General features: G+C 43.2%; 1 protein-coding gene across 2 annotated transcripts in view; it reads left to right on the top strand.

Moving 5' to 3' along the window:
- Positions 1 to 12815, top strand: part of ADK (adenosine kinase) — a 280019-nt gene that overhangs the window by 252119 nt on the left and 15085 nt on the right. The gene's annotated exons all lie outside the window — the stretch shown is intronic.

Here is a 12815-nt window from a genome sequence, read left to right as displayed (position 1 = left end):
AACTCTAGACTGTCCCTAGGTGGCAGCAACATGGTTCAGAAAATCCAAACCTGGCTGTCCTCTGGTGGTTGTTTGGACATTAACCCAAATGTGACAGAAACAGCATTTTCCTCCTTCTTCTGTTTCTCCTTCTCCTCCCCTTCTTGCTCTTTTTCCTCCTCCACTTTTTCTTCCTCTTTCCTCCTCCTCTTGACCAAAAAGACCATAGGACGATTGGTTGAAGGTTATCCTAAAAGCATTTACCTCTGTTATCAGATGACGAGCGCATTCTATTCCCAAAGCATTGTATCAAGGAAAAGGCACGATGAGAACCAGTTGGGAAGATGGAATCATAGATTCCCCATTCTTCTCATATTAGGCTCGTCCCTGCCTCAGGTGTTTTGATCTTGGTTTCTACTATCTTTCAGTCTCCACTCGAGGTTTAAAACTTTAGGAAATCTGACAAAACTACACTCAAGGAACTAACTTCTGAGTGGAACTGAGAAGCTTTCTTCCATACATCTAGGCATTTTTAATTCCTCAGAATCATTATTTGAAGTGCTTAGACTGAAACATGTGGCCCCTTACTTTTAGCAGTAGAGGTTACAATTAGAAAAGGCTAAAGCCAGACTAGGCATTGGGATTGAATTCAAAATATGTTCTGTTCTGAATGCATTTTTAGCCAAACTCCATCCTGGAAGTAAACAGTAGGAGGCTTCCTAATGAACTTGCGAAATTTGTGTAGCTTATGGAGAGCTGACCTTTCTAGATCCAACTTGCAAAGGACAATATTTACATAGTGTTAACAGATGGAAAGCAACAATTTTACATAAAGGACACTGAGTGTAGCAGAGAAAATCTATCTACCGTATTTTTCGGAGTATAAGACGCACTGGAGTATAAGACACATCAAGATTTTGAAGAGGCAATTTTTTTTTTAAAAAAAGTAGGTAGGTAGATAGAGGGGGAGAGAGGGAGAGAAATACAGTAGGTAGGTAGGGGGAGAGAGAGAGTAGTTAGTTAGTTAGTTAGTTAGATAAAGGGAGAGAGAGAGAGAAAGAAATACGGTAGGTAGGGAGAGAGAGTGTGTGTAGGTAGGTAGGTAGAGGGATAGAGAGAAATAGAAAGAGAGAGAGAGAAATACAGTAGATAGGGAGAGAGACAGTAGGTAGGTTGGTAGGTAGAAAAATAGAGAGAGAGAAATACAGTAAGATAGGTAGGGGAAGAGAGAGAGAGAGAGTAGTTAGGTAGGTAGGTAAATAAAGGGGTAGAGAGAGAAATAGAGACAGAGAGAGAAATACAGTAGGTAGGGAGGGAGAGAGAGTGTGTGTAGGTAGGTAGATAGATAGAGGGATGGAGAGAGAGAAAGAGAGAAATACAATAGATAGGTAGGTGTTTCTGCTGGCACAGCACTTGATCAATGTAATTCTCATCAATCAGTTAAAAAGCTTTCCAAAACGGGGGAAAAAGTTTTTGCAGTCTGCAAACCTCCCAAAAATGGCCCGTTTTTCATGAAAAAGGGCCCATTTTTCCCCCAAAAGCCATGAATAGCCTGTGGAGGGCTTGCAGAGTGCGGGCTGGCCAAAAACAAGAAAAAAATGGCTTCATGCTGTATTCGTTGTATAAGACACACCCAGATTTTCAGCCTCTTTTTTGAGGAAAAAAGCTGAGTCTTATACTCCAAAAAATATGGTAGATCTGTGTATTTGCGTCTAAAAATTTTGCTGGCAACCAAATAGGTTTTTTTTTTTTTTAAGAATGCATATTTGGAGGGTTGGACTCAGTGGTGGGATTTAAATAATTTAACAACTGCTTCCCTGGCTGGATAGGTGTGGCCGGGTAGTCATGTGACAGGGTGGGTGCGACCAACCCAATGTCATTCATCACACCCAGCCCCGCTTCCTGGCCACTCACCTCAAGGGCAGAGGTGGGATTCAGCAATTCTGACCGGTTCAGACTAATCCCACTAGTGGCTGGCCCCATCTCCGCCCATTTTTTGACTGATTTTCGGGCCATTTTTCAGATGCTTTTGGGTCAACGGCTGAAAAATGGGCAGGGGCAGGGCCGGCCAGTGGTGGATCAGCCGGTTCGCCGATTTTGGCCGAATTTTAACAATCGGTTTGCTTGAACCAGTCCAGACCAACTGAATCCCACCTCTGGTTGGATTCTTTGGAAAACAAGAGAATTGATGAAGCAAATTCTCCCCTCTTTGTGTGAAGTGGACTGAGGAGAAAAAACTGTCTCTACATCTCGGGGATGGCACAGAAAGAAAGTTAAGTAGGAGAGCTAGAGAGAAAAAGTTCTGACTGTGTGTGAGAGAGTAAAACTTGATGAGGACAGACTGCATCCTGAGTAAGAGCTAAAAGTAGAGCCAGAGGTATGCCTCATCTAACAGAATGTCTGAGGACAAGATTGCCTCCATCACGAGTTGCAAACCTAAAATTTATTTCCTATGTTTAAACACAAGTATCTGATCTTTGAAAAATCCAGACAGATTTAATAAGGAAAAAATCTTGATTATAGGAAAACATGATTGAACCAAGCAGAAGTCAAGAAATGGAAAGTGTAGCAAAGCCACCAAGGTTGGTGATTTTAACGCTAGAATAAACAACTGGATTTCTGTACTGCTAATAAATCTTAAGACTTGTGGGCTTCAATTCCCAGCTATGCTGGCTGGGAAATTCTAGGAGTTGAAGTCCACAAATCTTCCATAATAAAATCACATCAGGGATCTTCTATCTATCTATCTATCTATCTATCTATCTATCATCTATCTATCTATCTATCTATCTATCTATCTATCTATCTATCTATCTACAAATGGTGTGAGCAATTTCAACCAAACCTGATACACAGATGATTTACTCTCTGAAAAAAAAAATACTGTGGGGGTAAGGCACTCCTAACACCCCTGGGGGGGGGGGGTGTTCTATTAAGATACAGCCTGTTGTGCCTTAAAATGGCTTCTACTGTACAGTGCAGTGTTACCATGGTAATGGCTTCACAGTACTCCACAAGGGGGCTCCCTCTGGTAGTGGGAAAATCCAAAATTAGAAATTACGTTTGATTCGGACACTTCCCCCCTATAAATAAATATGTGGGCAACCCAGGTTATCAGCTAGTAACAAATAAAACAAATGCCAGTAGCAACGAAAAAACTCAGCTGAAAATATATAACACAGATATGCAGCTAAGAACCAAGGACAGAATCAAGAAGAGATGCCTCTTCTGCATACAGTATCCTATCCTGTCCTTTTTTATTTCCTGCTTTGTCCAGGGAAGCCCCCTTCCCGAATCTGGAGGCTACCTGAACTCACCATTTAAATGTCATCTAAAGCTTTCTTTGGTGATACATCACTAATGCAGACAAGCTCCATATTACACCTGACATGCTGTGAGTTGGAATATAAGATAGGGTTTTATAATCCACATCCCATTAAACTAGGATGACCGTTCAGTTACAATGGCATTGGAAAAAAGTGACTTATAGCCGTTTTTCACACTTACAACCATTGTGGCATCCCCATGATCAAAATTCAGATACTTGGCAACTGACTCATACTTATTGGTCCCCTTTTGCAACCTTCTGACAAGCAAAGTCTATGGGGAAACCATTTTCACTTAGCCACTATGTGACTAAGTTAACAACTGCAGTGATTCACATAGCAGCTGTGTGGTCGGTAGCAGGCTCCGTCCACCCACCTGCATGTCATCATGTCTGTTTTTCATGCTCTGCGCATGCATAAAAGGTCGTATGCGTGCGCACACTCACATTTGCAAACCAGTAGCGAAGGTAAGTAGATTTCACCCAGGACAAAATCTAATCTATAGAATAATAATGGAAATAAGTTTTTTCTTCCTCACCATCCAGTAGGTGATTTATTAGTAATTTTAGTGGCAGGTTTGCGACTAATATAATTTGAGGGAAGCAAGATTTAGTTGGGAGATACATTAAGGGGGATATAGCTGGCTATAACTAACTGCTTCTAATTTGGTCCTCTAGTACTGCATATCTGTTCTTCCAAACATACCAATTTCCAAGGAGCTAGGAACTTTTAGGTGCAATAGAAGAACAGAATTACAGAACAAGAGTTGGAAGGGACCTTGGAAGTCTTCTAGTTCAACCTTCTGCTCAAGCAGTAAGCCCTATACCATTTCAGGCAAATGGATGTCTAGTCTCTTTTTAATAACCTCCGGTGTTGGAGCACCCAACAACTTCAGGAGGCAAGCTGTTCCACTGGTTAATTGTTCTCACTGTCAGGAAATTTCTCCTTAGTTCTAGGTTGCTTCTCTCCTTGATTAGTTTCCATCCATCGGTTTCTTGTCCTGCTTTCCGATTGGAGAAGAGGTCAATTAATTCTTCTTTGTGGCAGCCCCTTAGATATTGGAACACTGCTATCATGTCATGTCATATAATATTCAGAAAATGAATGGCAGAACATTCCAAAACTACCTCTACTTCCTCAAAAATTCATAGGCACATAATTTTTGCCTTCATTCCACCCCCATTTTGTTACTTTATTTATAACACTCACTCCAGCATATTCCCACCTGGAATTCTCATGATGACTAGCAGCTATCAGGGCCATCTGGAAAGTAGCCCATTTTTTCACAGAAAATACAGTCCTCTTCCAATAGGTTGACCACCATCTCTTGATCTTATGCTGATCAATGGCTTCTCTGTCTGAACATAATTTCAGGGTAGTTTTTTTAACCTTTGAACCCAAACCATTATCATAATTAGATGTAATATTGGCAATAAAATAAATTGAAGTCCCAAATGTTGGCCTCAATTTGTTGTGGCCCGTCAGCGGCCAGCACAGCTAGCAGCAGATTCGAACAATGAGGAGGTTGGGGAGGAACATGGGCCAGTCCTGGAGTTTACGGGAGGCTCTGACGAGTGCATTGCGTCGGAGGCAGAGATGGGGCCACGGCCGTCTGACAGTTATCAGCTTCCTTCAGAGTCAGATATCAGTGAGGCAGATGAACAGCTGTAGCCTGTTTCGAGTATGCGCATGCGCAGAGTTGCCAGATGAAGGGAACAGCTAAGGAACAAGGGTCGACTTGGGAGTAAAGCCACAGGTGGGTGGTGAATGGTCACTCCCAGAGGAAATAAAAGAGAAGCGAAAGGGGAGTGGAGTTTGCAGGAGACAATGAGTTCATTCCTGCATTCTTGCCAAGAATTGCAGTGTCTAAAAAATATCGGCCTCGCCATTCTCCAAGCCTGATAAGGATTAGTAATGAAAGATTGTGGGCTGGGACTTTGCTGGAGAGGAATTCATTGTAAATTAAATAATGAGTTTATTGGGACAAGGGCTTTGCTTCGTGCTACTGGGGAAGCCTAGGTCAGAACACAATTGTGATCATAAAGTCGAGGAGTACCTGTATATATGGAATTGATTTTGTTTCAACAATTTAATAAACTATATGTTCCTCAATTGACAATAAGATTTCCCCATCTATTGGATAACCTCAACTTTAATTCAAAGAAACCTAAATTTCATGATAACAACCGGCAAAGAAAGAAATGTATAATATCATTTTTTTTATATTGTCCAAATTTTGGCAGAGAGACAAAAACAAGGCTATGCCAAGTAACAAAGCCTCTAGCTTTTTTCTCTTCAAGCCTTAGGAAGTTGCACGGAATAAAAACATGACAGTAAGACGATCATCATAATTAAAATACCTGTCACAGATTATTTCCCTCACCTCCTATCCTAATTTCCCTGTCCCCTAGGATAAATCTGGTTCTCTCCTTCACCATCTGACAGCTATAAAAATATGCACCTCAGATGATTGCTAGAGTAACTTCATTGTTTAAAAAAGATAGCTGGTTTTCTGAAACTTCATTGTTTTATGAATAGTGCCTTGTGAAATCTTTATAAATGAAGCAGAATGAAAAATAAAGACTGTTGAGGTGAAGAATGTTTTAGCTATTGCCTCTTTCCTTTCAACCGAAGATAAGCGTAAAAGAGATTAGCTCAACACGGGTGTCTGATTTAACCCTTACTATCCATTCTTGCAAGTTGGTAAGAGACAGAGAAAGAAAATTCTATTTTCAGTTCCTCAGCCTTTTGACTGACAGCTACCCCAAAGAAGAGGAGGAAGAGATTTCTTACATAAATTAGGCGGATTTCCCTCTTATTGTATTAGAAAAATTATTCTTTGTATGAAGAGATGTTTTGACTGCCTTACAAGTTTTGATTTAGTTACAATGATGAGTATCAGCTTTTTGAATATTGCAGACATGTTTTCAAATATTAAGCTGGGACCCATAAACACAAAACATAGCTTTGTGTCCCCACACTCCAGCGGGAGAATGTTCAATAGCAGATTATACTGTAGTGCCTTTTGCTCTTTCAATTCAAAATATTTTTCACATTCTCCCATATATATATACGGTATATAATAATTCACTATGGGAGGCAAAGATGACCTTATTCCATTTCTTCTTCCTGATTCTCCAAATCTCTCTATTTTTTCCTTCTCTATCTCCTTTCTCATGCTGTAGTATAGCAATGATAAACCCTTCGGACTGAGCTTGTCAAAAATTCAGAAAATGTCTAATTTGATTCTGTTGGTATCTCTTTCTCTTCCTCTCTCTCTTTCTTTCTCTCTCTCTCTCTCTTTCTCTCGTCTTTCTCTCACCTTGGTGTATTATAGTCCATTCAGTGAGTCATGTTCTAATAAACTCAGTTTTCCATGTTTCTGCTCTGGATGGGATTACTTGGAAAACGATGCAAAAACTTTAGTTAATGCAAATGCAGCAGTCAGATTATTAAACAGAGTGCCTTAACTGAGATCATGTAACGTCGACTCCTTAAGCATTATATTCAATTCTAGAAACCTACCAGATTTGGTTCAGACTCTTAACTCTAGTCACAGAAGTCTAACATGGTTGGAGACCATCTCCTCTGCTCTCAACTGGCCCGTGCAGTAAGATCTGCTGGAGAAGGCTTTGCTCATGGACTCCCTGTGGGTATGGACTATCTTGAGGTGAATGTGGACTCAATCCTAGTGACCTCGTGCCTCTATAGCAGGGGTGTCAAACTCAAGGGCCGGATCCGCAGGGTACTTAGATTTGGCCTGTGAGGCCGCTCTAGAAACAGTGAAGGACCAACCCGCACACAGCCCACCCAAGCTCCGTTTTCACTGGTTGCAGGAAGCCATGGCAGCCGAAAACTAAGCTTGGGAGCCTGTTTTCACTGGCAGGGCGTTTGGGCCACCACAGGCGCCCGACAGGAGTGAGGCCAAGCTGGCCACGCTCACCCTGGCTATGCCTGCCCCACCCCTCATCCCTGAGCTCAATCACAACCCTGATGCAGCCCTCAATGAAATCAAGTTTGGCACTCCTGCTTTATAGCCATCTCCTATGCTGCCAATTTAAGACAAGGCTCTCCAAACTTGGTAACTTTAAGACTTACGAAGTTCATCATCCAGAATTGCCCAACCAAGATGATTAGGGTACTAGAGGCTACAAACATATGAAGAACGGTTGCAGGAACTGGGTATGTCTAGTTTAATGAAAAGAAGAACTAGGGGAGACGTGATAGCAGTGTTCCTATATCTCAGGGGCTGCCACAAAGAAGAGGGAGTCAAGCTATTCTCCAAAGCACCTGAGAACAGGACAAGAAACCATGGGTGAAAACTAATCAAGGAGAGAAGCTTAGAACTAAGGAGAAAATTCTTAGAACTGATTAATTGTTAGAACAATTAATCAGTGGAACAGCTTGCCTCCAGAAGTTGTGAATGCTTCAACACTGGAAGTTTTTAAGAAGATGTTGGATAACCATTTGTCTGAAGTGGTGTAGAGTTTCCTGCCTAAGCAGGAGGTTGGACTAGAAGACCTCCAAGGTCCCTTCTAACTTTTGTTATTCTAGGGCCAAAAATGCCATCGACTGTCTATTGCCTTTTCTACTTACGTTTCTGTGTGTTTGAAAATATATTATTCACAGCTAGAAGACATTCTTGTAGTCCTTTGATTGTATACTATTTTTATGGTTTATGTTTGTCCTCCTTCAGGAAGAGGAAGGCTATGAGCAGATAGGCAAACTGTAATGAATACACTGAATGGATTGCAAAAAAAATGTTGTGGTGGAATTGAATTTGATTATAAAATGAGTATTAGCCAGCACGTGGGTTGGTTTGATAAGCAGTCCACTTGTGGGGTTTTTTTCACTCTCAAGAGATGAAAAATATGGATACGGAGTAAAAATTATTGACACTTGGTAGGCTGTTTGTTCCAGTTTCTTAGTCTCCCATGGAGGTATTTTTATAACAGCCGCATCAATGGGTCTCTTTCGCCACTTCTTTAGATTTAACGGAGTCGAATCAATTTCTACCCAGCTTCAAGTAGCTGTTACAGAACAAGCGAGACATCCTAATCAAGCTGTGGATGTGTTTCCTCAAACCTCACATTGATTTTTACTTGGTTTGAGGGAAGCAGGTCTTTAGTCTAGCATCAACGCAGATGAGCAGAGCTGCAGGTTTTTTTCTTTCATTGCCATTTGTCTGAAATGGGGAAAATTCAGCAAAAGCTGCAGGAAGATATAAATCAGAAGGGCTGAAATCAAAGCCAATAAAACAGAGAGCTCTTAAGAAACGGCAAAGAGGACAAAGTTGCATCCGTTTTTGTTGCAACATGCCAGCAGAGCTGGCAGCAGAGTCGGATGAGGAAGAGGTTGTGGAGGAACTTGGGCCAGTTCTGGGGCCTGGGGAAGACTCTGATGGATGCTCTGAGTCGGACGCAGAGATAGAGCCAGGGCCGTCTGGCATTTCCCAGCCACTGGAGAAGCAGCTGCCTTTGGAGGCTGAGATGAGTGAGGAGGAAGAACAGCTGGTGCCTGTTCCAAATGCATGAATGCACAGAGCTGTGAGGAGGGGAGAACAATTGAGGACAAGGGGAAGCAAGGTGCACATGGACACTGAATGGCCCCTCCCTGGCTGGGGAATAAATAGAATGAAAGTGGAGTGGTTGTCATAGGAGACAGCAGTTCGTATTTCTGAAGATTTTGCTCATTGTGTTCCATGCCACAAAGACTGCTTGCCAGAACTTAATTTGCAACCTTTTGGCTGGGAGCTCACAGCCTTGCAATTATTGCAAGAAACTGATACGGTCTCCTAGAAGGACTATTGCCTGGACTTTTCATTAGGTGAATGCAATTAATTCACAAGAGGTAAATAAAGAGGGTTTTTTCATGACAAGCAGTCTGTTTCTTGCTTCTGCTAACTGGGTCAGAACAGTTTTGTAGAAAATGTCTTTGCGTGAGGCATGTGCTTTGCTGGGGACCCAGTGAACATGTCACAATAGAGCAGGGATGTCAAACTCAAGCCCCCTGGGCTGGATCTGGCCTGTGGGGCTGCCCTGGAAACAGTGAAGGACCGGTCCGCAGTGCCTCTGCCAGCAAAAACAGAGAAAGTGGAGTAACGTTTAATACGTATGGATTTTTCTGGTTGATTTTTATCCCAAGAGCAGTGGGCAAAGCAAGAAAAAAGGGACAGAAAGGAACAGGAGAAGAGCAACAAAAAGAATGGGTACTCACAGGAGCTGAAGCAATATAGGATTTGATGCCTGGTTTGCAAACTGTTTTTATGTGAATCTAGAGAATGATGGTGTGATTGGACAGCCATTTGTCTGGAACAAGGACTGCGTGGGCAGAGGATTGGACTAGAAGACCTCTAAGGTCCCTTCCAAACCTAGGATGCTATGATAATCTCTGGCCAAGTGCAACTTGTGAGCCTCTGTTGTGAACATGTTCACCAGAGCCTCCTGTTGTGGTCCGCCACCGGCCTGTGGCGCTGGCAGCAGAGTCGGACAGTGAGGAGGTTGGGAGGAACATGGGCGAGTCTTGGAGTCTAGGGAAGGCTCAGAGGAGGGCTCTGTGTCGGAGGCAGAGAGTGAGCCAGCCATCTGGTAGTGATGTGCTGCCTCCGGAGTCTGACCTCAGCAAGGCAGAAGAACAGTATGAGCTTGTTCCCAGTGTGCGCATGCGCAGAGCTGCCAGAAGGCAACAACAATTAAAGAAAAAAGGGTGACTCGGGAGTAAAGTTTGGAGATGATTGGCCACTCCCATAAGACATAAAAGAGGAGCAAATGGACGTGAGCCTTTGCAGGAAGCAATTAGTTCATCTGGTCGGTTCAAGCTCTGAGAAGTCCTGTTTGACTTTGTGCTACGTTTGGCCTTGCAAAACTAATTCACAGTTGGGTCTCTGGCAGCGTTTCAAAGGAGATAAAGGTGGGTGCTTATCAACATTACCCTGAAAGACTGTGGCAACTCGAGCAGACATCTGTCAGACTCTTCACAGATTGTTTGTGAATCATTACAGGCTGTGAATGACAATAATTCATAGCCATATAAATAAAAAGGGGTTTGGGACTAAGATTGTGATATATGCTTTCTCGGGACGCCTAGGTCAGAACAACCCCCAGAAAAGCAACTCTGTTAATTCTACATCACCATACTTCTGACTTCCAAATCTTTATTAGACACGCCGATACTTCCAGCACTCCATTATCACCAGTGGCAGAAATCCCTCTGGAAGGCAAATGTAGTTGAACCCCATTGCCCTCTTTGATGTTCTTTGTCTTCTTTGGTCCTTGGAGCCTGCTAGCCCTAAATATAGATGTTTCATTTCATTATTACAGCCGGTAACTGTTAATGAGACTCATCCTTGGTGAACTGGGCTAATTCCTTTTCAAAGGAATCTAAATTGATTGGCATGAACGCATCCTACCAGCTCATGATGCACACAGAGGTTAATCACACAATGTACTTTCCTGAATCTGAGCGTTAGAAAACCATGGAAGCTTTTCTCCTTCACTCACCCAGGTGGCAGAAACAAGATCGTCAACTTGTCAATATGTCGATGTGCAGGTGAAGGGTGTGCAGAAGCCCAAGGATAAAGAGAGAAAGCTGTGCCACATATTCTCTCAGCTTAGTTATTTTCTTGTAGACATTTCATTACCCAGATACATAACGTGATCAGCGCATGAAGGAAATGAGGTTTGCTTTCTGTTTATATATAAGTGGCTCTCCACGTCCATGTATTGGTGGGAGTTTTTCTTGGTGGTTCCTTGATTAGGCTGTTGTTTACTGTTTGATTTGTTTCTCTGAGTTAGTGTTTCCTTGATTGGGGTGTTTTTTATGGCTTGGTTGTTGGTCTAGTGTTCATCTGGGTGTTGATTGCTGGAAATGGAGGGATCCTGCTGGTTTAACAACCGGTTTGGTGATTGCATGGTTGCGTGCGTGCGTCACCAGTTTTAACGAAACTTACCTTCCATGTTAGTTCTGAGGAGTAACATAGCTGAGACACAGCAATCTGCTCTGTCGCACAAATCAGCTAAGAGGATATAGGTAAGTAAAGTGCAGGGGCAGGTGGGGGAAACCAACCTGATTGTCAGAGCGAACCGGTTTGCCTGAACCAATCTGAACCGGCTGAATCCCACCCTTGATTGTAGGTGAGGAGACCATCTTGATTGGAAACATGAAGAAGAGGCCTTCATCCTGCAGTGGATAGACAATGGCTAGAATGATGATGGATGATGAGAGAAGAAGCCCTAAAGGGCAAATTCCTTTTATTGGCTATAAAAATTCATGATGGGTATATAACAGGGATGTCAAACTCAAGACCCGGGGGCCTCATCCGGACCGCGGGGTGCTTAGATCTGGCCTGTGGGGCCGCCCTGGAAACAGCGAAGGATTGGCCCCCAGTGCCTCTGGCAGTAAAAACAAAGCTCGGGAGGGCTGCAGGAGGCCATCACAGCCGTAAATAGAGTTCACGAGGGCTGTGCTCGGTTCTCCCGAGCTCTGTTTTCACTGGCAGAGGGTTGCAGGAGGTTGTTGCAGCCAGAAACGAGTTTGTGAGGGCTGTGCGTGGTCCTCCTGAGCTCCATTTTTGCTGGCAGAGGGTTGCAGGAGGCCATCGCAGCCAGAAAAGGAGATCAAAAGCTCGTTTTCATTGGCAGAGCACTGGGGCCACCACAAGCCCCCCTGACATGAGTGACGTTGAGCTGGCCACGCCCTACCCCTGCCCTTCAAGTACAAACACTACCCTGATGCAGTCCTCAATGAAATCAAGTTTGAAACTCCTGGTATAGACAGACAGACAGATACACATGCATACACATATACACATACATTAAGGGTGGTATTCACTTACTTTCCCTACCATTTTGTAAATGTGAGTGCGGCCGTCCACGCATGCACTCCACCTTCCCTGCATGCGCTTTGGCTTGAAAACATGCCTAAATAGAACAGCATAGAGCCGGGGCACAATTTCCACTACCATTTCGAGTGAACCAGTTGGAACCGGCTGAATACCAACTCTGATATACATATAGGGGGAAGCTATCCTGGGCAGCTTTTGTACTCTTGAGAAAATGTCGAACCTGTCCTATCCTCACCTGTAGGAAATAGGGTGGAATGGCTGGATATGCTGTTGGCCCTAGATTCTGTTCAGAATTTACCCGTTTACTCAGTGGGTCCAATGCAGAAAGTGCATGGTATATCTGTTAGTATAAAATTAAAGTCTAGTTTATTCTTGAATGGCTCTCTGAATTAAACAAGCTTCCATCCCAGGTAACCATGCTTTCTTTTTAAGAAAGAAATCTCTTGCAAATCTTGATTGTCACCTGCCACAGAGTTAAGATCCTAGTGTGATTTTTCAGGAATCCTTCTTTTTCGCGTCTCCCTTGGTTGTGATTGTGAATCATCTGGTGTGAGCCCGGTGTGTGTCTGCTTTGCCCAAAGCAAACTGAAATTGACTAGCCTTCGGGCATCCCCATCAGCCCTGCGATATTTCCGAAAAAGTGCAGTATTATTGACAAGGAGCTGGGC

Source organism: Thamnophis elegans, chromosome 15 (genome assembly GCF_009769535.1).
Source record: "Thamnophis elegans isolate rThaEle1 chromosome 15, rThaEle1.pri, whole genome shotgun sequence".
Lineage (NCBI taxonomy): Eukaryota > Metazoa > Chordata > Lepidosauria > Squamata > Colubridae > Thamnophis > Thamnophis elegans.
The sequence above is the reverse complement of the archived record's forward strand: the minus strand, read 5'-3'. Positions and strand labels throughout refer to the sequence as shown.